General features: G+C 40.5%; 1 protein-coding gene across 3 annotated transcripts in view; it reads right to left on the bottom strand.

Annotated features, from left to right (window-relative positions):
• The window catches only part of RASSF8 (Ras association domain family member 8), a 136,777-nt gene that overhangs the window by 83,589 nt on the left and 29,018 nt on the right, over nucleotides 1-24,170 (bottom strand). For 2 of the 3 annotated variants that reach the window (XM_027541568.1, XM_027541569.1), the window contains exon 2: nucleotides 6,376-6,472. The exons of the other annotated variant lie outside the window; for it this stretch is intronic. The gene's annotated coding sequence lies outside the window, so the exon portion shown is untranslated. The remainder of the gene's footprint in view (nucleotides 1-6,375; nucleotides 6,473-24,170) is intronic. 3 annotated transcript variants of the gene reach the window in all.

The following is a 24,170-nucleotide window of genomic DNA, read 5'->3' as shown; positions in this document are numbered from 1 at the left end:
TCAAGAAATATGTCTTTATAGTAAAATTTTCAATAAGGCATAGGATGAATCTCAGACACAGTCACAGTCATGGTCAAACTTTAAAAAAAAAAAAAAAAAAACAATCTATTTTCAAATTTCTGAATACAAATATATTTGTTTTAGAGAACCTGTAATAAACTATCTACAGATAAACAGGTAGATAGGTAGACAAAAAAATTCTAGTACTGCCACAGAGTAGTTTGTGTCCTAGTTGCATTACATGAGCAGTGTGATCTTTCTTATTTCTCCCAGAGCCAACATTAGGAATTACATATGTCTGCTTATGTTACATTTTGCATGCAGGTCACTCATACCACATGATATTAAAGTTGAACAAACCTTTAGGTCTACACCTGTTTGTATTTTTGTTTAAACTTTCCACTAGGAACTATTTAATACAACCTAAGTTTTCTTTAAGTTGTTACAGAATATTCAGCAGAGTTATACAAGAGATTCTTGTGGGCTATCTATTTTAAATATAGTAATGTGTACATGTCAATCTCAAACTCCAAAGATATACAGGGGGCCAAGAGGCACAAGAAAAGATGCTCAACATTGCTAATTATTAAAGAAATGCAAATCAAAACTACAATGAGATATTACCTCACACCAGTCTGTATGGCCATCATCAGAGAGTCTATAGTAAATGCTTGAGAGGATGTGGAGAAAAGGGAACCCTCGTACACTGTTTGTGGGAATGTACACTGTATAGTGACTATGGAGAACAGTATGGAGGTTCCTTAAAAAACTAAAAACAGCTACAAACTAATTTTTTAAAAAATATTTACTTATTTATTTTTGGCAGCGCTGGGTCCTCGTTTTGGCGCATGAGCTCTTGGCTGCAGTACTGGGCTCAGCAGCTGTGGTGCACAGCCAGAGCTGCCCAGCGGCATGTGGGATCTTAGTTCCCAGACCAGGGATCGAACCCACACACATGTCCCCTGCACTGGCAGGCGAATTCCTAACTACTGGACCACCAGGGAAGTTCCTACAAACTAATTTTTAACTGGGCATTTATTTTCTTACTGACCTGAAGGAGTTCTTTACATACGGGTATTAACTCTAAAAATATATATGTAATAATATTCACACATACACATACACACACATAGAGAGAATACTTTTTATGAGTTGACATATGCAAAGTTTAATTTTTTAAAGTAACTACATCTATAAATCATTCTCTTTTTAAATCTTTACATCTGTATTTTAGTTTATCTGTCCCTAAAAACCCCAAGTCAGTTATTTCTGAATATTCTCTTCTAGTGTATTTATTACTACATTTTTATATTTGTTAGTTGTTATTTTTAATCAATATAACATTCTTCTAGGCTGTCTATTCTGTTTCAAGTATTGTTCGACTTTATGCTATTTTTGACATCATGCTATTTTTGAATCACTATTTATTAAAAAGCAGAGACATTACTTTGTCCACAAAGGTCCGTCTAGTCAAGGGTATGGTTTATCCAATAGTCATGTATGGATGTGAGAGTTGGACTGTAAAGAAAGCTGAGCGCAGAAGAATTGATACTTTTGAACTGTGGTGTTGGAGAAGACTCTTGAGAGTCCCTTGGACTGCAAGGAGATACAACCAGTCCATCCTAAAGGAGATCAGTCCTGAGTGTTCATTGGAAGGACTGATGTTGAAGCTGAAACTCCAATACTTTGGCCACCTGATGCAAAGAGCTGACTCATTTGAAAAGACCCTGATGCTGGGAAAGATTGAGAGCAGGAGGAGAAGTGGACGACAGAGGATGAGATGGTTGGATGGCATCACTGACTCAATGGACATGAGTTTGGGTAGACTCTGGCAGTTGGTGATGGACAGTGAGGCCTGGCATGCTGCAGTTCATGGTGTTGCAAAGAGTTGGACACGACTGAGCGACTGAACTGAACTGAGTTCGCCTTTATTATTCTTTATATAAATATTTCTTGGCTCTTATTTATTTTATAAATATGAAATTCAGAATCACTGACCTGTAAAAAAATTCCTGCTGATATTTTGATTGATTATATTAAACTTACAAATCGATGTAAAGAGATGAAAAAGAATTAATGAATTGTCTTCCATAGGGAGTCTCTGCATCCTGAAAGAAGGTTAATGGTTTCCTTCCTATATGCTACTTGCAGTTCTCACAAAGTTTAATTCTCAGCACAATTTTTGTTGCTACTATGAATGGGTTCCTTTTTTCTCACATTTTGGAACAGGTTATTATTACTATATAGATCATGATATTTCCATTATTTGCATTGGAACTTTACTACAGTCTATTGGTTTTAGTTGATTGTCTTTGTGGTTTTTTTTCATTATCTACAAATAATTTTATCCTCCTTTCCAACCGTTTTCTCCCTTGCTCTTTTTTCTTAATGTACTGATTAGGTATTTCAAAGATATTTTAGGCAGTAATGTTGACAGCTAGTTTGTTGCTTATTCTAATAGGAGAAAAAAATCCTGTGTTTCACCATTATTGGTATTTTGGCTATCAACGGCTTGATTCCAATTTTGTTTATAAAATTATAGCTACTTCCCAGACAACAGAAAGAGCTGAAATATCTCTCAACAGTGAGATAGGGGGTGGTTTTATTTTGCTTCACATTTTCCCAGTAAATTATTGACTAGGTTTTCTCAATCTACCTTTCTATATTTTAAAATTCCAATATTACTGATTTATGTTTTTTAAAAATCATCCATTTAAGATTCTCAAACATATGTGGAGAAGTATATACAAAAGCATTACCGCTTTTCATTTAGGTAACTACAGTTACATCCCATCACTGCTCGTTGTGTATATATTTGTGAGATGAGACTAGCCATAATCTTCCAATTTATTTTCCATGTTTCCTAAACTGAATGGAACACACATCCTTACCTCACTATTTCTAAAATTTCTTGCTTCAGGAGAACACTTTTAACTCCAAATAATTTTGGTTAGCAATGAGTATCTTGCAGAAGGCAAGAAAGAAGCAAACCCTAAAAAAAACTTTCTCTTTAGAAATATCGTACTGTTCCTTGTAAAAGATAACAGATCTAAACATAATATCTAGATACAAATTTCTCAAAGTAAACCTATTCTGCTAATAAAAATTACCTTCATCCTCTTTATTAACATATATTCATGTTTAAGACCACAGTTCAAGATGCCATAAAATATTAACAATCTGATATTAGGAAATTCATAACATCCCAAAATCACAGCTGCATGAAAACCAGATTCTAATACTGTTTAAGACTTGCACATTAATAAATGTGTGTGGCAATCTCTTCAAATCCTCAGCAAATCCTGTTTCTTTCATATTTCATTAAGTAACCATTATACTGAAACTGTCTTGCCATCTGAAATAGCTTGAGATACATTATCAGAAAAATATCAACTTCTAATACAAACAGCTACATTTTTCATTTTTACTCTACCAGAGAAATTTCAAAAGTGCTAAAAAATGCAAACTGCTAACCGTTTTCTAAAAACAGAAATGAAATAATTAGGTCACAATAGACGGCTCCTTTCTCCTAGAAAAAAAAGATGATGATGAATGCAACTGGAATGTTTATTGTCACTGAAATTCTTCAGGCCTGGATTCCAGGCCTTGATGCAGGTTACTATGACAACTTAAATTACAGAAAATATTCCCCCTTCTTCTATCAAGTTGCTTTCTCCACAAGATCATTTCAAGCCTCCTGAAGCCTGTTTGGATCAATCTATAACAACAAAAAACACCTCTTTACAAGTTTTAACAAAAATGCCCCCATCTAAACCCTTAAACTAAGAACAAGCATAAAAAAATAAATTCCATTAAATCTACAGGGGATAGGACACCTAACCTGAAAAGGTACATACAAAGCTTCAGATATAAAATGCCGAGAGTACTCTGAAACTGCTCCCCATTACCAGAGGCACAGGGCGTATTACCACCATATGCTTCATTACAGAAACTATGGGAAATTACTTGCAAGGCAGTTTGAAAGAAGATTATAGAGCTAAGCCTTGTTTACCATAATTTTCCCCTCACTAATGCTTTTTACAGGAAAGCACCAGAGAAGGAGGGTGAGGGAATACTACAGTGCTATTTAGAACAGAAAGAGAAGCATAAATAAGCAATCTGTAAAATCTAAACTTGGTTTTACCTAATCTTTTACACAAAACATGGGCTTTATTTTATAGTTAGGTCTCACACAGCCTCAACTTTATAAAACTAACAAAGATGCCTTTTGATAAATAACACTGTGAATTATTCTCTATCCTCATTCTCTAAGAGAATAATGGCTTAGGAGAAATTGCATTGTGATGGAGAAATGTGATTTAGTAGAGTTATTCGGATTTTTAAGTCAGTAAAAATTTAAACTCGCTGCATTAAAAAAAAAGAGGTAGTTTTACAATAAAGCAATACTAAGAATTTCAAAGTTGGTTTTGCTGCTCATCAAAGTTAACATGACTAAAATGACATGCTTCATTTGAGAAGGCTAGGGAACTCACATATGCTGTTGTGAGTAAGCTGGCTCAGTATTCGGCATGGGCAAAAAAGTTTTGTTAGTTCAAACAAAGCTTTATTTAAAAAAGAAAAACAGAGCAGTATGCTAAATGCTAAAGGGGTCTCTTTGCTCTTGAAGTGAAGAATCAAAGACTGTTACTGAGCATTTGAGAAGAAACAGTGAAAAATGAAAACTCTTCAGCAGCCAACTCCAAGCAACTCAGATATTGCTGTCCTATTTGTATTAGTAAATAAGTATGAGTGTTCCAAGAGAAACAAAATAATTGAAGCATTCAGATCCAAATGTATACAATCCTTAAAAGTTAAACCTGAAGCACAGTTCCTTCATGGTGTAACTTAAACATCAATCCTCCTGTATAGAAAATAATGAATGTGTAAGAGAAAGACCTGTAGAACAGTTCTGTCAGTAATAGGAGCTAAAACTAAAATTTAAGTGATGATACAATCATGGAGAGAACTTTAGTCAATGGAGCTACATAATACAATACAATTCTTCCTTATGCTTTTTTTTTTTTTTCTTTTTTATTTTATTGATCATGCCCACTTTAAAATAAAGCATATGCTTTATTTTTATTTTCTTAAATTTTAATTGGAGGCTAATTACTTTACAATATTATGGTGGTTTTGCCATACATTCACATGAATCAGCCATGGGTGTACATGTGTTCCCCATCCTGACCCTCCCTCCCACCTCCTTCCCCATCCCATCCCTCAGGGTCATCCCAGTGTACCAGCCCTGAGCACCCTGTCTCATGCATAGAACCTGGACTGGCAATCTATTTCACATATGATAATATACATGTTTCAATGCTATTCTCTCAATCATCCCACCCTCGCCTTCTCCCACAGAGTCCAAAAGTCTGTTCTTCACATCTGTGTCTCTTGGTTTCTTTTGACTATATTACAAATTGCAGGGCTCAACTAGGATTTTTCAGTGCTCACATGAATATAATGAATTTACCTTATTACAACCAGACTATCCTTCATTCTCAACTCTTGGAGCCTTCTAGTCATGGTTTTTGCTAATGCCAGAGCAATGCAGAAGAGTCCACAAGAGAACTGAACCGATGCGGATGTGAACTTGTGGTCTTAGAAATCCACTCCTTCCACAGCCTAGCAATTACTAGAAGGCTCTAAGGGGAAATTAATTTATAGGAGACCTTCAAAACTCATCATCTAGGCAAAAATGCAAGCACATAACTTTTGTAAATGAGGGACTAAGGAATTTATATGACAGCATGCTGGTTGGTGCCCTTAAAGAGTTTATTCACCTGTAACATGTGAACAGTTTATTTGTAAGTGATTCACTGACTACAAACAAGGTCAAATTATTTCCCCTCTTGAGACCAATAAGTCACCTTAATGTTCAAGAGACAAGAGACCATACACATTGACATACAAAAAGCAAGTGGGAAATAGTTGTATATTCCCTCCTCAGGGGCTTTTGTGCCCCGTTATTTAATGAAGCCAATTATTGATACTATCACATTCAGATGGAAACTCAAACTATAGGATATATTTCAGACTTACCAAGATCTTCTAATCTTCGACTGTTAGAAATTACTTATCTGTTTTAAAAGAAATTGCCAAGTTTAAAGCATTAATAGTATAGTGCTCAGGAAGCCCAAGAATTGCAAAATTTTGCCTCAGATTCCAAGTTGGAATCTAGAATTTATAAGGCAGTGAGACAAAAGATACTATTGCTAACCATGCTTCGTACTTATTTAAATAAAGGGTGTACAAATGATTTGTTAGTGAACACAAGCTCTGAAAGTCGCTCAAAACTTTGAAAATTATTCTTTAAAAAGCCACTGGAAGCGGTAGTCTTCTAGGATGCAGGAATGGAGTACAAACTTGCCGACTCACCTTCTAGGGCTGGGGTCCCCAGCTGGGAGCAGTGTGAGGTAGTCTTGAGGAAGGGCGGAGCACCAGACAGGTATTCTAGGAGGAGCTACGCAGGCACCTGAAAAGGTCCACAGTGTTCTTAGAATCCTGGCTAACTTTTAACTTAGACATGCTAAATCATTCCCATTTTAACTTTTAATGAAAGAGAAAAATACACCAGCTTTGAGCTTCAAATGGTTTTTCCAAAAGGAGTTTTTCCTCCCCTCGTGGGCACTCCCCTCTGGTCATCTGACTGCAATGCTTGTGGGCTAGATTGGTTTGGTTTCAATTAGTGTGCCTTTGAAAGAGGAATTTTCGTTGTTTCTCTAAAAGGTCATTTGATGGGCCCATGGTGTTCTAGGAAAGATGTTGTGCCTTCTTTTTCTCCTGAGCAAAGTTCTCTGAAATACCACAATAATTTCTTGAAAGCAGTTAAGCAGTTAGACATTTGGAAAATTGCCTAAAGCCAGGGTCTAAAAATGAAGCGGAAGGGGAGAACTTGGGGTTTTCAGTCTTTAAAAAATAAAAACAAAAACATGCCACATTCTTCCTTGGTGAGTACAAACGACAACCACTGGCTAACCTAAGAAACAGGGTGGCTTGGCACCAGTTCTTTTGACCATTCACTTGCCTAATACTGTGAGAATGTGAAACTCTGCCATGACATTAGTTATAAAGAAAGCCAAAGAAAGAAATCTTGGCCACAAGATGGGAATTGACGCAATTCTTATGTCTGCCACATTCAGACTATGCCTTTTGCAGACGTTTCTGCGTTTATTTATAGCAAGGTTGACTTTAGTAACAAGACCATGTTCCACTAATGATACTTTTTAAAAATATACCAAAACACCCAACTACTTTTATTATGAATAGGAAATACCACCCCCCAAAAGTTGATAGTCCTTAAAGTCTTAGCTATGACATAAAACAAAGTATCAAATTAGAAACAGTATAGAACTATCTGGTGGACCCCAAATCTGAGGCAAGCTATCAGATATATATACATTCCAAACACAGCCGAGGAAGGGAAAATTAGTCCAAACTTCCCTCTTCCAGAGAGCACTGGGTTCTCCCTGTTCAGCTTCTACACCCTTGCGTGGAGACATTGCTTCCAAATCTGGTTACTAGTCGAGTACTTCATATTAAGTCAATAGCTGTTGTAAAAGTGCCCTTCATTTTCAGGTTACTTTTTCCATGGTGTTACAGCTCCAAGTGCAGAGGTGCATTAGTGCATGCTTCTAAGTTTTAAAGAAAAGAGTAGCATTCACATTAAAATATTTTCTAATGAAAATGAACAGGCTTTAAGCCAACTAGATACCATAGAATTCCTGCTTCATCGTCTTCTATCAGATGGGTTAGAGCCTTCTGGCTTCAACAAGACCTACCTACCTCCTCAAGGAGCTATAAGACAGACACAGATTTGAAGCTAACACCCCTTTGGTAAAAGAGCATGTCCGCAGATTGTGACATTGTCCAAAAAGCAAGGAAGGGTCCACCCTGCTGGGAGAGAGGGCTGGCAGAGAACTGGGTGGCAAATTCAGAGCCACATGAGAAGAGGTGAAATGGACTAATCACCCTGATTTCCACCTTGGACTTAGAAGCTAGCTATATGTAGTTTGGCTGGCAAAGGGATTCTTATTTATCTAATTCAGAATTTCTTTCCCCATCCATCTTCTTTTCTTTAAAGCCTCATCACTCTTTTTAGCTTTGCTTTTAAGCAAGTCTTTTGGAATTGGGAAGTGGGTACTTGAAAAGTAGTTTCTAAAATTGACATTTTTAAATTTTTATTTTATTTTTTAACTTTACAATATTGTATTGGTTTTGCCATATATCAAGTAGTGTCCGAATCTGTGACCCCATGGACTGCAGCACGCCAGGCTTCCCTGTCCTTCACTGTCTCCCAGAGTTTACTCTGATTCATGTCCATTGAGTCCAGATGTTATCTAACCATCTCATCCTCTGCTGCTCCCTTCTCCTTTTGCCTTCTATCTCTCCCAGCATGAGGGTCTTTTCCAATGAGTCAGCTCTTCGCATCAGATGGCCAAAGTACTGAAGCTTCAGCTTCTTTATCAGTCTTTCCAACGAACATTTAGGGTTGATTTCCTTTAGGATTGACAGGTATGACCTCCTTGCAGTCCAAGGGACTCTCAAGAGTCTTCTCCAGGACCAGAGTTTGAAAGCATCAGTTCTTCTGTGCTCAGCCTTCTTTATGGTCCAACTCTCACATCTGTACATGACTGGCTTCCTGCCAAAAATCAGATCAAGTTTGCTAGGCTTGTGAGGAAACCACCTTGGCAGAAGATCTTCCAGTTCCAGTCAAGCCTTCCTGTGGACCACTTACAGAACAGGAAGAAATCTGGGCTGCAACCTCATGAAACATCCTGAGGCCCAGCTTGCCCCTAGGATTTTCCTGACTTCCTAATACAAAGAAACTAGGTGAGATAAAATGCTTAAGTCCCTAAGTTTCTGGCAACTTGTTATGCAGCAACAGATACTGTCACCCAAACAGCCTTTATTTAAATTAGCTCGTAAGAATGCAAACAGAAGTTGTTGATGTAAATGAACACAGTCAGTTCAGTTCAGCTGCTCAGTCGTGTCTGACTCTTTGCGACCCTATGAATCGTAGCATGCCAGGCCTCCCTGTCCATCACCAACTCCCAGAGTTCACTCAGACTCACGTCCATCGAGTCAGTGATGCCATCCAGCCATCTCATCCTCTGTCGTCCCCTTCTCCTCCTGCCCCTAATCCCTCCCAGCATCAGAGTCTTTTCCAATGAGTCAACTCTTCGCATGAGGTGGCCAAAGTACTGCAGTTTCAGCTTCAGCATCATTCCTTCCAAAGAAATCCCAGGGCTGATCTCCTTCAGAATGGAAAACTCAGCAGTGGCCACAGGACTGGAAAAGGTCAGTTTTCATTCCAATCCCAAAGAAAGGCAATGCCAAAGAATGCTCAAACTACTGCACAATTGCACTCATCTCACATGCTAGTAAAGTAATGCTCAAAATTCTCCAAGCCAGGCTTCAGCAATACGTGAACCGTGAACTTCCAGATGTTCAAGCTGGTTTTAGAAAAGGCAGAGGAACCAGAGATCAAATTGCCAACATTTGCTGGATCATGGAAAAAGCAAGAGAGTTCCAGAAAAACATCTATTTCTGCTTTGTTGACTATGCCAAAGCCTTTGACTGTGTGGATCACAATAAACTGGAAAATTCTGAAAGAGATCAGAATACCAGACCACCTGACCTGCCTCTTGAGAAATGAACAGTATCAGGATATTATGGGCTTTCCAGGTGATTTAGGGTAAAGAATCTGCCTGTCAATGCAGAAGTCACACGAGATGCAACCCCTGGATCAGGAAGATTGCCTGGAGTAGTAAATGGCAAGCCACTCCAGTATTCTTGCCAGGATAATGCCACGGACAGAGGAGAGTGGTGGGCTACAGCCCATGGGGTCGCAAAGAGTCAGACATGATTAAGTGACTGTGCATGAATGCATCAGGATGTTGCAATTCCTATATACTGAGTCCAAGCAAAACAGGATGATTAAGGATAACTCAAGAGCAAAGTAAATTCCAGTTTCTAAGAGGTGTTGCCTTTTTTTCCCATTAGAATGCAGAAAATGCAAAAAAAAAAAAATTTTTTCCCCCCAAGAAGGCAGGCACTTCATTTGCTTGTATTAATAGATGTCTCTGCACAACTGGTGATTAATTGTTGGATATATTCTCTTCTCCCAAACTAGGTCCACCAGGATGGATAATAAATGGACAGCAGGGGCATTTTTATTACTGTAGAAATCAGAAAAGAGCTTATCACTGCCTATTCAAGTCTCACAGGTGATATAAGAAAAAGCCTAAAGGAAGCTACTCTCTACTCTCCAAGATGCCAGAAAGTTCAAAAAGCACATTCTTTCTTATTGAAAAAAGAAAGCCATCTAACATTCAAATGTAAATATTCAACTGTAAATAAAATGTGATGGCACATTTTCCTAAGTGCTATCCCTTTGTTTTCACAAAATAAAACCACAAATACAAAAATCAGAAATTCTCCTAAATTCCTAATTTTTTCTAATAAAAGAAAGGTAGGAACATTCAGGTTTTTTTTCCTTTTTGATACCAAAGCTCACAGATGTCCCACATCTTTGAATCATCAGCTCTGCTAAGAGCAACATGCAAAGGTAGTAAGGAATGTATCTTGGGTTCTACATATTCCATATGAAATATTAAAACAATAACATGACTACATAAACAGTGATGGAGATTTTCTATGGAAATGAATCCATTATGAGGCTATCAGCTATATTAGTTTATAAAGCAGAGGGCAATGGTAGTAACAATAAAAATAATTATTCAATTTTAATAAACATTTACTAACTCCTTACTATATTTAAAATACAGCAGAAATTTAAGGGGCTTTTCTGGTGTCTCAGATGGTAAAGAATCTGCCTGTATGTAATGCAGGAGACCCAGGTTCAGTCCCTGGGTTGGGAAGATCCCCTAGAGAAGGGACTAGCAACCCACTCCAGTATTCTTGGGGCTTCCCTGGTGGCTCAGATGGTAAAAAAAAAAAAAAACAGTAAAGAAATTATGAAGGTAAATTTACAAATGAATTTCATTCTATCAACTGTGCAGTTTTTTGTGAGATGTAACTAATATTGTGTTGGCCAACCCAATATGTAGTAGTAATACCACCAAATAAATGTTTTGGAAGTATTAAAGAGAGTTGTAAAAAAAGCCTACAGTAGAGTTCATATCCTAGGAGATATTCAGGGAGTTTTTGTGAAATAAGTCTTTCTACTTGTATTATTGCTGTAAATTTTCTTAGCTTTTTCATATTAAGATGTGAAGTCCCTAGATGACAAAGATGTGACAAATTGTCACAAAGATTAGACAATTTGATTTGAACCCAGTTAATGTCTTTTAAATAGTTGAACCCATGTATCCTGTGGCTCCTGCATTGGCATGTGGATGCTTTACCACTTGAGCCACCTGGAAGCCCAAGTAACAGCTCAGTTTGCTCAGCTGTGTCCGACTCTTTGTGACCCCATGGGCTGTAGCACGCCAGGCTTCCCTGTCCATCACCAACTCCCAAAACTTGCTCAAACTCATGTCCATTGAGTCTTTGATGCCATCCAACCATCTCTTCCTCTTTTGTCTCCTTCTTCTCCTGCCTTCAATCTTTCCCAGCATCAGGGTCTTTTCCAATGAATCAGTTCTTTGCATCAGGTGGCCAAAATGTTGAAGCTTCAGCTTCAGCATCAGTCTTTCCAGTGAATATTCAGGACTGATTTCCTTTATGATTTGATCTCCTTGCAGTCCAAGGGACTCTCAAGAGTCTTCTCCAACACCACAGTTCAAAAGCATCAATTCTTTGGCACTTAGCTTTCTTTACAGTCTAACTCTCACATCCAAACATGACTACTAGAAAAACCATAGCTTTGACTAGATGGACTTTTGTTGGGAAAGTAATGTCTCTGCTTTTTAATATGCTATCTAGGTTGGTTGTACCTTGTTTTCCAAGGAGCAAGCATCTTTTAATTTCATGGGTGTAGTCACCATATGCAGTGATTTTGGAGCCCAAAAATATAGTCTCTCACTGTATCCATTGTTCCCCCATCTATTTGCCATGAAGTGATGAGACCAGATGCAACAAGCTTAGTTTTTTGAATGTTGAGTTTTAAGCCAACTTTTTCACTCTCTTCTTTCACTTTCATCAAGAGGCTCTTTAGTTCTTCTTCGCTTTCTGTCATGAGGGTGGTGTCATCTGCATATCTGAGGTTATTGATATTTCTCCCAGCAATCTTGATTCCAGCTTGTGCTTCATCCAGCCTGGCATTTCTCATGATGCACTCTGCATATAAGTTAAATAAGCAGGGTGACAATATACAGCCTTGATATACTCCTTCCCCAATATGGAAGCAGTCCACTGTTCCATGTCCAGTTCTAACTGTTGCTTCTTGACCTGTATACAGATTTCTCAGGAGGCAGGTAAGGTGGTCCCATCTCTTGAAGAATTTTCCACAGTTTGTTGTGATCCACACAAAGTCAATAAAGCAGAAGTAGATGTTTTTCTGGAACTCTTGCTTTTTCAATGATCCATGGGGTTGCAAAGAGTCAGATAGGACTGAGTGACTAAGGCACACCCACAAAGGATGTTGGCAATTTAATCTCTGGTTCCTCTGCCTTTTCTAAATTCAGGTTGAACATCTGGAAGTTCACAACTCGTGTACTGTTGAAGAGTTATTTTCAGAAGATCAACTGCAGAGTTTGTAGAAAGTAGTCTCAAATTATCTAGGTGTCTTTACTGAAGATCCTTAACTCTAGCTTGAGTTGGCCCCAAACCAAGAACACTGTTAAATGCATCCAGATGAAAGGACAAACATAACCCTGCTGATAGAAGCTGCGTTTCCCTATAGAACACTTACCAGAAGACTGTGACACTGAGACACAAGAAAGAACTCCATCAAGGGAGCACTGAGAAAAGAACCGTAGGATGACTGGTGTGGCCCAGTGATTAGGGCGGAACACGTGGTTGGATTAACGTTTTAAGAGGAAACCAATGGGAGAGAAATGTTAGGTAGGAAAAAGACCTGAAGAATAGAAAAGGAAGCAGAAACAGGCTTCTTCGGCAAAGGCCATATCAGAAAGCTGTCTTTGCCACTGCTCAGAAAGTACAAGGCTCTGGGAAGGCACAGTGATTTTCAGAAGAATTTAGGTGGAATTGCTATACCCTTCTGAACCCCTATAACTCCTCCAAGACTGGCACAAACTCACAAGAAATTAACTGGCCTTTAATTTAAATGAAGTAAACTAACAAAGGTTTAAAAAAAAAACCAACAACTGATAAAGTTGTAAATTGTTATCAGCAGATAACAATTTCTCTGAACACAATGAAAAGATTCTTTGGCAGCTTCCACAGTCTGTTGTGTTATTTGTCAGACCCATGCCCCTCCTGCATCATGAATTCTGTCTCATTTCTTCCTTATAGGCCCAGCACCTAGCACCAAATCTAGCACACTCAATAAACGAGGATGAAGGGCAGGCCAGGAGGAGGGTCTAGATAAAGCAGGAATTTGACATGCTATTTCCTGAGGTGGCAATGCAGGCAGCCAGCTGACAAATTTCTCTTTTCCTTTTCTCCCTACAAGGAAGGACTGGTGGGGGAGACTGGAGGAGGGGAATTTTTTTAACTGAAAGAAAACAATTTTTAACTAACAAACTTGTGGCTTTATTTTTGCATTAATATAAGTGAAAGCTCAAATACTGATTTCAACTACCACTCCCCAATCACCCTGAAAATTTTCCTAAATACTACAGATTGATCTAGTTAACCTCTTCCTAGCTTATCAGATTTCATTATTCAGCTGGATTGTTATCAACTAACCATCTGTTCAATACTGCTACCAGACAACAGGAAAAATCCCAAGGTTGTTTTTAAAGACCTGACGGTTCTGACTAGAAGCTTGTTCGTATGGATGTTTTAAACTTTCTCCCATTTTTTTCCCTAACGGTCTCAAGAGAACTAATTTTAAAAAGCCCCTACCTAGGTGGTTCAGTGGTAAAGAATTTGCCTGCCAATGCAGGAGCCACAAGAGATGTGGGTTTGATAAGATCTCCTGGAAGAGAAAATGGCAACCCCATACCAGTATTCTTGCCTGCAGAATCCCATGGACAGAGGAGTCTGGCGGGCTACAGTCTATGGGGCTGGAAAGAGTTGGACGTGACTTAGTGACTAAACATGAGGGATTTCTTTTTTAAATAGTGTGAATTAATTTCAAGTGACAATGATTTTCATTCTTCATTTAAAATAAGGGAAGGTAGAAAATTTTTAGCCTGTGTTTTAAAAAAAACAAAAATAAAAAGAGCAAAGAATATTCTACTACTAACATTGAAAATTACTATAGTATGTTGGCATGTTCAAGTACACTTTAAACAATTACCTAATTTCCTAAATTGCACTATTTCAAAATTATGTTAATCTTTAATAAATGGCATTTCAAAACAAAGAAAAGTATAAGCAATAAGGCTACATTAAGCTAGGAATGCCCTTACCCAATGCTTTTACCCAAGTAAGATGGTAGATGTTGCAAGAGGGCATCAGAGGGCAAACACACTGAAACCATACTCACAGAAAACTAGTCAATCTAATCACACTAGGACCACAGCCTTGTCTAACTCAATGAAACTAAGCCATGCCCGTGGGGCAACCCAAGATTGGCGGGTCATGGTGGAGAGATCTGACAGAATGTGGTCCACTGGAGAATGGAATGGCAAACCACTTCAGTATTCTTGCCTTGAGAACCCCATGAACAGTACGAAAAGGCAAAATGATAGGATACTGAAAGAGAAACTCCCCAGATCAGTAGGTGCCCAATATGTTACTGGAGATCAGTGGAGAAATAACTCCAGAAAGAATGAAGGGATGGAGCCAAAGCAAAAAGAATACCCAGTTGTGGATGTGACTGGTGATAGAAGCAAGGTCCGATGCTGTACAGAGCAATATTGCTTAGGAACCTGGAATGTCAGGTCCATGAATCAAGGCAAACTGGAAGTGGTCAAACAAGAGATGGCAAGAGTGAATGTTGACATTCTAGGAATCAGCAAACTGAAATGGACTGGAATGGGTGAATTTTACTCAGATGACCATTTTATCTACTACTGCGGGCAGGAATCCCTCAGAAGAAATGGAGTAGCCATGATGGTCAACAAAAGAGTGCGAAATGCAGTACTTGGATGCAATCTCAAAAATGACAGAATGATCTCTGTTTGTTTCCAAGGCAAACCATTCAATATCAGAGTAATCCAAGTCTATGCCCCAACCAGTAATGCTGAAGAAGCTGAAGTTGAACGGTTCTAGGAAGACCTACAAGACCTTTTAGAACTAACACCCAAAAAAGATGTCCTTTTCATTATAGGGGACTGGAATGCAAAAGTAGGAAGTCAAGGAACACCTGGAGTAACAGGCAAATTTGGCCTTGGAATAAGGAATGAAGCAGGGCAAAGACTAATAGAGTTTTGCCAAGAAAATGCACTGGTCATAACAAACACCCTCTTCCAACAACACAAGAGAAGACTCTATACATGGACATCACCAGATAGTCAACACCGAAATCAGACTGAGTATATTCTTTGCAGCCAAAGATGGAGAAGCTCTATACATTCAGCAAAAACAAGACCAGGAGCTGACTGTGGCTCAGACCATGAACTCCTTGTTGCCAAATTCAGACTTAAATTGAAGAAAGTAGGGAAAATCACTAGACCATTCAGGTATGATCTAAATCAAATCCCTTATGATTATACAGTGGAAGTGAGAAATAGATTTAAGGGCCTAGATCTGATAGATAAGAGTGCCTGATGAACTATGGACTGAGGTTTGTGACATTGTACAGGAGACAGGGATCAAGATCATCCCCATGGAAAAGAAGTGCAAAAAAGCAAAATGGCTGTCTGGGGAGGCCTTACAAATAGCTGTGAAAAGAAGAGAAGTGAAAAGCAAAGGAGAAAAGGAAAGATATAAGCATCTGAATGCAGAGTTCCAAAGAATAGCAAGAAGAGATGAGAAAGCCTTCTTCAGCGATCAATGCAAAGAAATAGAGGAAAACATCAGAGTGGGAAAGACTAGAGATCTCTTCAAGAAAATCAGAGATACCAAAGGAACATTTCATGCAAAGATGGGCTCGATAAAGGACAGAAATGGTATGGACCTAACAGAAGCAGAAGATATTAAGAAGAGATGGCAAGAATACACAGAAGAACTGTACAAAAAAGATCTCCATGACCCAGATAATCACGATGGTGTGACCACTGACCTAGAGCCAGGCATCCTGGAATGTGAAGTCAAGTGGGCCTTAGAAAGCATCACTACGAACAAAGCTAGTGGAGGTGATGGAATTCCAGTTGAGCTGTTCCAAATCTTGAAAGATGATGCTGTGAAAGTGCTGCACTCAATAAGCCAGCAAATTTGGGAAACTCAGCAGTGGCCACAGGACTGGTAAAGGTCAGTTTTCATTCCTATGCCAAAGAAAGGCAATGCCAAAGAATGCTCAAACTACCGCACAATTGCACTCATCTCACACGCTAGTAAAGTAATGCTCAAAATTCTCCAAGTCAGGTTTCAGCAATATGTGAACCGTGAACTTCCTGATGTTCAAGCTGGTTTTAGAAAAGGCAGAGGAACCAGAGATCAAATTGCCAACATCCGCTGGGTCATGGAAAAAGCAAGAGAGTTCCAGAAAAACATCTATTTCTGGTTTATTGACTATGCCAAAGCCTTTGACTGTGTGGATCACAATAAACTGTGGAAAATTCTGAAAGAGATGGGAATACCAGACCACCTGATCTGCCTCTTGAGAAATCTGTATGCAGGTCAGGAAGCAACAGTTAGAACTGGACATGGAACAACAGACTGGTTTCAAATAGGAAAAGGAGTTCGTCAAGGCTGTATATTGTCACCTTGCCTATTTAACTTATATGCAGAGTACATCATGAGAAACGCTGGGCTGGAAGAAACACAAGCTGGAATCAAGATTGCTGGGAGAAATATCAATAACCTCAGATATGCAGATGACACCACCCTTATGGCAGAAAGTGAAGAGGAACTCAAAAGCCTCTTGATGAAAGTGAAAGAGGAGAGTGAAAAAGTTGGCTTAAAGCTCAACATTCAGAAAACAAAGATCATGGCATCCGGTCCCACCACTTCATGGGAAATAGGTGGGGAAACAGTGGAAACAGTGCCAGACTTTATTTTTGGGGGCTCCAAAATCACTGCAGATGGTGACTGCAGCCATGGAATTAAAAGACGCTTACTCCTTGGAAGGAAAGTTATGAACAACCTAGATAGCATATTCAAAGGCAGAGACATTACTTTGCCAACAAAGGTCCGTCTAGTCAAGGCTATGGTTTTTCCTGTGGCCATGTATGGATGTGAGAGTTGGACTGTGAAGAAGGCTGAGCGCCGAAGAATTGATGCTTTTGAACTGTGGTGTTGGAGAAGACTCTTGAGAGTCCCTTGGACTACAAGGAGATCCAACCAGTCCATTCTGAAGGAGATCAGCCCTGGGATTTCTTTGGAAGGAATGATGCTAAAGCTGCAACTCCAGTACTTTGGCCACCTCATGCGAAGCGTTGACTCATTGGAAAAGACTCTGATGCTGGGAGGGATTGGGGGCAGGAGGAGAAGGGGATGACAGAGGATGAGATGGCTGGATGGCATCACTGACTCGATGGACGTGAGTTTGAGTGAACTCCGGGAGTTGGTGATGGACAAGGTGCCTGGCGTGGTGCAATTCATGGGGTTGCAAAGAGTTGGACATGATTGAGCGACTGATCTGATTTCTGAAGCTAAGAATTGGACCGACTGAGCGACCTCACTTTCACTTTTCACTTTCATGCATTGGAGAAGGAAATGGCAACCCACTCCAGTGTTCTTGCCTGGAGTATCCCAGGGACGGTGGAGCCTGATAGGCTGCCGTCTATCGGGTCGCACAGAGTCGGACACCACTGAAGCGACTTAGCAACAGCAGCAGCATGCTGAAGAAAAGAGTATCTTTTAAAAGAGTATGTTTAAACACTACTTATGCCAGGCACTTATGTGGATTACACTTCGTCTATTTCTGAAACCTAATCATTTCTTGCCTGAATGTCTTAAAGAAGGGATATCCTTAGATTGGTTTTGGAGTTACTATCTCCCACATTTGTGGTCCACTTCTGATGTACTCTCCCCCCTTGCTGACAGCACATGGTGTTGACTACAATGCTGTGTCAATAATGTCCACTGTGGCTCCAGGCTAGTTAAAAGAAAGCTGAGAGGGGAGACTGCACAGATCATAGCACCTATGATGGATTCAACTCAGACCCTGTTCCAGTTCATACCAGCTCGCTGTGTAGTGATGAACTCCCAGGTGTGGAAAATGGCAGAAACACACAAGGGCTACAAGAGGGGAAAGAGGATAAAGAAGGGGAAATTATTAAAGCCAACAGAAGCAGCAGCAAGCCGCAGAGAACTTCATCAGAGTTGTGAGAAGCCAATGACCACAGGTCAGACACGAGGGGAACTCAGAGAATAAGCCAATGGGTACCTCATCTCCACACATTTTAGAAAGAAGCTGGGTTAGGAGGGCAGAGGGGCTCCCCTAAAAGGCAGGCTGCCCTGGCATGCTGTGCACAGTCTGCATCTCAAAAGGCCCCAAAGGGTACATGGAATCCAGGAGTTCCGATGGCCCTGCTGACCCAAGAAGCGCAAGGTCACATGCACTGTATGAATTCAGGGCTCCAAAGAGGAAACTGGTCTTGTCCTCTGCACGTCCTAGAGGCAGCAAAGCCCACACCCTCCCCCAGCTCTGCTGAAGTGACTTTGGAACAGTCAGAACCTCCCTAGGCCTCAGAGTCTCATCTGCAGGGCCAGCTCTGGGGAATGAGTGCAGCTGAGTGTCTGTTCACTAGCAACATCCCTCTGGCATTGGAAGACCACAGGATCCTGGAGGAGGAGGACCTGATGCATGTCAATCATCAAGGCCACACCCACCTTCCTGGTGCAGGGAGAACCCAGATTGGGATGCTGGGGAAACCAGACTAGGTGGAAGTATTTCAGCCCTTTCAGACTGAGGGCAGGCTCACTACACGCTAGAAACCAGGAGAACTGTCTGCTTCTTCTGGTGTTTCTCTCAACAGTTTACAGCCTTTTCTGTGTCAAGCCACTGTTCGAAGTACTTTATGCATATTATTTCATTTACTTTCATTAATTCATAAGAATCTCTCATTTTCTTTTAGCCACAGACTTTATTGTTTGAATATTTGCAACTACTATTCTATACACAAATTTTAATTTCTTACAAAGCTCTATATTCCATATTGCTAGGTCATTTCACTCTCCATTTTATGCCACATTTCTATCCAGAACTATTTCCCCAAATCACAATCTGGCTGATTGTATGCTGTTGTTCAGTTGCTAAGTTGTGTCCAACTCTTTGCGATGCCACGGACTGTAGCCCACCAGGCTCCTCTGTCCATGGGATTCCCCAGACAAGAATACTGGAGTGGGTTGCCATTTCCTTTCTTAATCCCTGATTTTCTGATGACGTAAGAGACATGGGGTGGTTAGACAGCTTACAACCCAGCCCCCTGCCACCATGCACAACACCCCCCATCCCCCTGCTAGCAAACAGCAGTCAGCACACATGCCCAGTTCTGCTACTGCAGTCTGTGCTCTGAAGCCCCCCAAACACAGCCTCTGGCACGGAGCGGCTCTCCTGAGCCACTCTCAGCAGTGGCTCTCCTGACTAGAAGGCCTTCTCTCCCCCAAATGACTGATTTCAGCCATCCCTCCCTATCTTCCACATCAATAAGATGGGGTAAGACCACCACTTTCTCCCCATTGAAACAGAATGTTTTTATGTGAAAATGCCTAACCAATATATGAAAAGATGCTCTACACCAGGGGTCCCCAGTCCCTAGACTGGTACCAGTTCATCGTCTGTTAGGAACTGAGTTGCACAGCAGGAGGTAAGTGCTGGGTAGAAAGTGAAGAAGAACCAAAGAGCCTCTTGATGAAAATGAAAGAGAAGAGTGAAAAAGTTGGCTTAAGGCTCAACATTCAGAAGATTAAGATCATGGCATCTGGTCCCATCACTTCATGGCAAATAGACAGGGAAACAATGGAAACAGTGAGAGACTTTATTTTGGGGGGCTCCAAAATCATTGCAGATGGAGACTGCAGCCATGAAATTAAAAGACGCTTGCTCCTTGGAAGAAAAGTTATATGCTAGACAGCATATTAAGAAGCAGAGACATTATTTTGCCAACAAAGGTCCATCTAGTCAAGGCTATGGTTTTTCCAGTAGTCATGTATGGATGTGAGAGTTGGACTATAAAGAAAGCTGAGCGCTGAAGAACTGATGCTTTTGAACTGTGGTGTTGGAGAAGACTCTTGAGAGTCCCTCGGACAGCAAGGAGATCCAACCAGTCATTCCTAAAGGAGATCAATCCTGAGTATTCATTGGAAGGAATGATGCTGAAGCTGAAACTCCAATTGTTTGGCCATCTGATGCAAAGAATGGACTCATTGGAAAAGACCCTGATGCTGGGAAAGATTGAGGGCAGGAGGAGAAGGGGATGACAGAAGATGAGATGGTTGGATGGCGTCACTGACTCGATGGACGTGAGTTTGAGTAGGCTCTGGGAGTTGGTGATGGACAGGGAAGCCTGGCGTGCTGCAGTCCATGGGGTCGCAAAGAGTCGGGCACAACTGAGTGACTGAACTGAACTGAGCAAGCAAAGCTTCATCTGTATTTACAGCCAATGCCCATCATATGCATTACCACCTGAGCTGAACTCTGCCTCCTATGGTTCTGCATGGCATTACATTCTCATAGGAGCTCGAATCTTATGGTGAACTATGCGTGTGAGGGATCTAGGTTGCCCACTCCTTACGAGAATCATCTGGAAAGCATCCCCCCCAACACCTGTCCCAGTCTGTGGCAAAACTATCTTCCACAAAACCAGTCCCTGGTGCCAAAAAGGTTGGAGACTTCTGTTCTACACTGTATGTCATCATGGAAATGCAAACGAACACAACAAGATCCACTATATGCCTATTAGAATGGCCCAAATCTGGAACAGACACCACCGGATGCTGGTGAGACTGTGGAGCAACAGGAACTCATTCACTGCTGGTGGGAATGCAAGATGACGCGGTCACTTTAGAGGGCGGTCCGGTGGTTTTCTTATAAAACTAAATATACTCTTCCCATACAATCCTGCAACTGTTCTCCCTGGTACTGACCCAGAGGAGTTATAAACTACGTGCACACAACACCTGCACATGGGTATTTGCAGCAGCTTTATTCATAACTGCCAAAACTTGAAAGTACCCAAGATGCCCTCCAACAGATGAAAGGATAAATAAACTGTGCCACATCCAGACAAAGGAATATTACTTAGCATTAAAAAGAAATGAGCTAACAAGCCCTGAAGAGACACAGAGGAAACATAAATGCCTGTTACTAAGTGAAAGAGCCAATCTGAAGAGGCTGCACACTATAATTCCAATGATATGACACTTAGGAATAGGCAAAACCAGGGAGACAGTGAAAAGACTAGGGGTTGCCAGAGGTTAGCAGAGAGGGTGAGATGAATGGGCAGAGCACAGAGGATTTTCAGGGTAGTGAAAATACTCAGCATGAGGTTATAATGGTGGATACATATCATTATTTGTATGTCATTAGGATACATTTGTCCAAACACACAGAATGTACAATACCAAAAGCCAGCAGTAATGTAAACTATGGGCTTTCGACCACAAAGACCTGTTACTGTAGGCTAGTCAGCTGTAACAAATGTGCCCCTCTGGTAGGGGGATGTTGGTGATGGGGTAAGCTATGTGTATGAGGGGGTGGGGGTAAACAGGAAATCTCTGTACCTGCCCCTTGATCTTACTGTAAATCTAAAACTGCTTTAAAAAAATGAAGTGTTCAAAGTCATGCCCAACAACAGCTGGCACACTGCAGATACCCAATAATCACTAATGCACTCCTTCACCTCATGAAATCACAACCTAGACGGAGGCCACCCTCTGCCCAGCCCTCCATGTTTACATCTAGCTGAGACCCTGGTCATACTGGCTCCCTGCACAGCCAAAGAGCAATCACAGGATGGAGAATGCCCTTCCCCCCAAAAGCACCAGATGAAATTACCCAGTGTGTGTGCCCCCTTGACAGACACAACCCGAATCTAGAGATGCCCGGGGAGCTATGGACAGCAGAGGACTTGTCTGAAGCCAGCAACAAAAGATCCCCCGTTTCTGTTGGCTGGTATACTATTACAACATGCCACAGGCCCACAGTTATAGCATTTGACAGAAAACAAAAAACAAAAAACACCTTTAGCAAACCACAGAACAACTGTGGGGTGTTTTTTAGAACATCTTTCTGTACAGCGCAGCAAAGGCACGTTACCCTCAGAGTTTACCTGAGAGTTCGCTCCTACTTCTGCCAGCCAACAGACCGGGGAAAATCAAAACCCCACACTCAGAATCCACGTGACCTGCATCTGAAAAATGAAAGGCTCACAAGCAGGTCTGTATCACCACCCTGGATGTTTTCCTCTGGACACATTCCAGCTTGTTAATGTTCAGAAAACTTGGCTCCCAAATGGCCTGATTTGCACGGAAGATTTATTACCTGTGCTGATCCCTTCTTGGCTTTTTTGAGTCAAACTATTTTCATTAAATGTTAAATAGGTACAAAATATAAAGAATGAGATGGTTAGCTAGCATCACTGACTCAATGGACACGAATCTGAGCAAACTTCAGGAGGTAGTGAAGGACAGGGAAGCCTGGCACGCTGCAGTCCAGGGGGCAGAGTCAGACATGACTCAGCAACCGAACAACAACAAAGAATTTCAAGCGAGCAAACTTGTGTGTGCCCATACCCAATTTTACAAAGAAAAAGTAAATGACTAAAACCTCTGAAGTTCCTTTTGACTCTTCCTTATACACTCCCTTTATCCTCCACCAGCAGACAATAACTCTCCTAAATTCTGTGTTTATTCTTGCCTTTTAAAAATAGTCAAATCACACCTCTGCATCCCTAAACTATTGTATCCCTAAAATCTACTGTTTATAGTGTGCTCAAATCTCTGACTTCATCTAAGTAGAATTAGACCACATATGATCTTTGCAATTTGTTTTTTCCACTCAACATTATGTTGATATTTCAATCAGTGATCCATTCATTTTCAAAGCTGGGAAAGGGGCCGACACGCACAGGTGTGGGCTGGGGCTAGCTGTTTCTGGGCAGATCGCTTCTGACTGAGTGGTGCCATGCTGTCCTGGCTGTTCATCATCCCCAGCATTACTCCATTCTACAGTAGCTCACGTGTAAACTACACCACAGTTATGTTTTATACAATCGACATTTTGTTTCCTTCCAGGTGTTCTGTGGTGGGCCACATAAAGTGCTGTGAACAGTGGTGGCCATAACAATATCCGTTTTCAACTTTATTAAAATCAGTTTTCCTCAAAACTGTGGTAATGACCATTGTGGTTCGCAAAATTTCTGAGATAAAACTCAACTTTTTTTTTTTTTTAATGAAAAAGTGCAAATTAGAAAGGAAAACAGCAAAGAACACTACCCTTAGGAGGATATATGATCAGTTTCTCAAAACATTGGCTTAAATTATACACATGTATCTGTATGTCTACACGTGTCAGTAAATGAGTGCCTTACTACGGGTTCTGCCTTCTGGTTGGTTAGCTCTCTTTGCCTATGTCAAATTTACCATTAAGCCTGTTTGATTTTTAAATTCCAATTACATATTTAATTTCTCAAAGCTCTATTTAGTTTTCAGACCTCCTCTGTCATGGTTACATTCATTTGCTGTTTACTCACATTTTTAACCTTCTCATTTCTTCAGTACAAAGCTAGTTTACCTTCTCTGTCTGACAATTGTATCTAGAATCACTATGTGTCTAATTCTGTTCCTACTATTGTGGCTGGTTCTATTGGTGACACTTGGCTTTACTTGTCTGTTTTATAGTTTTTGACTGTGAGTTAAGTTTTCTTGTGGTTACATTTTTTTGAACTCTTTGAAGCCTAGGTTGAAGAAAGATTCTTCCAGAAAGACCCTGTGCCAGTTTCTGCCTTTGAGCTACTATGCTGGAACCACTGTTTACAACTGTATATATTTCCCTCTTTGGGGGCTCGCCTGGATAGATCCAAATTAGGACTGCATGGATACTGGTTACTGGTTACTAAATATTAGATAGGCAGTTTTCCTTTGAGTTG

Source organism: Bos indicus x Bos taurus, chromosome 5 (genome assembly GCF_003369695.1).
Source record: "Bos indicus x Bos taurus breed Angus x Brahman F1 hybrid chromosome 5, Bos_hybrid_MaternalHap_v2.0, whole genome shotgun sequence".
Classification (NCBI taxonomy): domain Eukaryota; kingdom Metazoa; phylum Chordata; class Mammalia; order Artiodactyla; family Bovidae; genus Bos; species Bos indicus x Bos taurus.
Note: the sequence above shows the minus strand (reverse complement) of the source record. Positions and strands in the feature narration are given on the sequence as shown.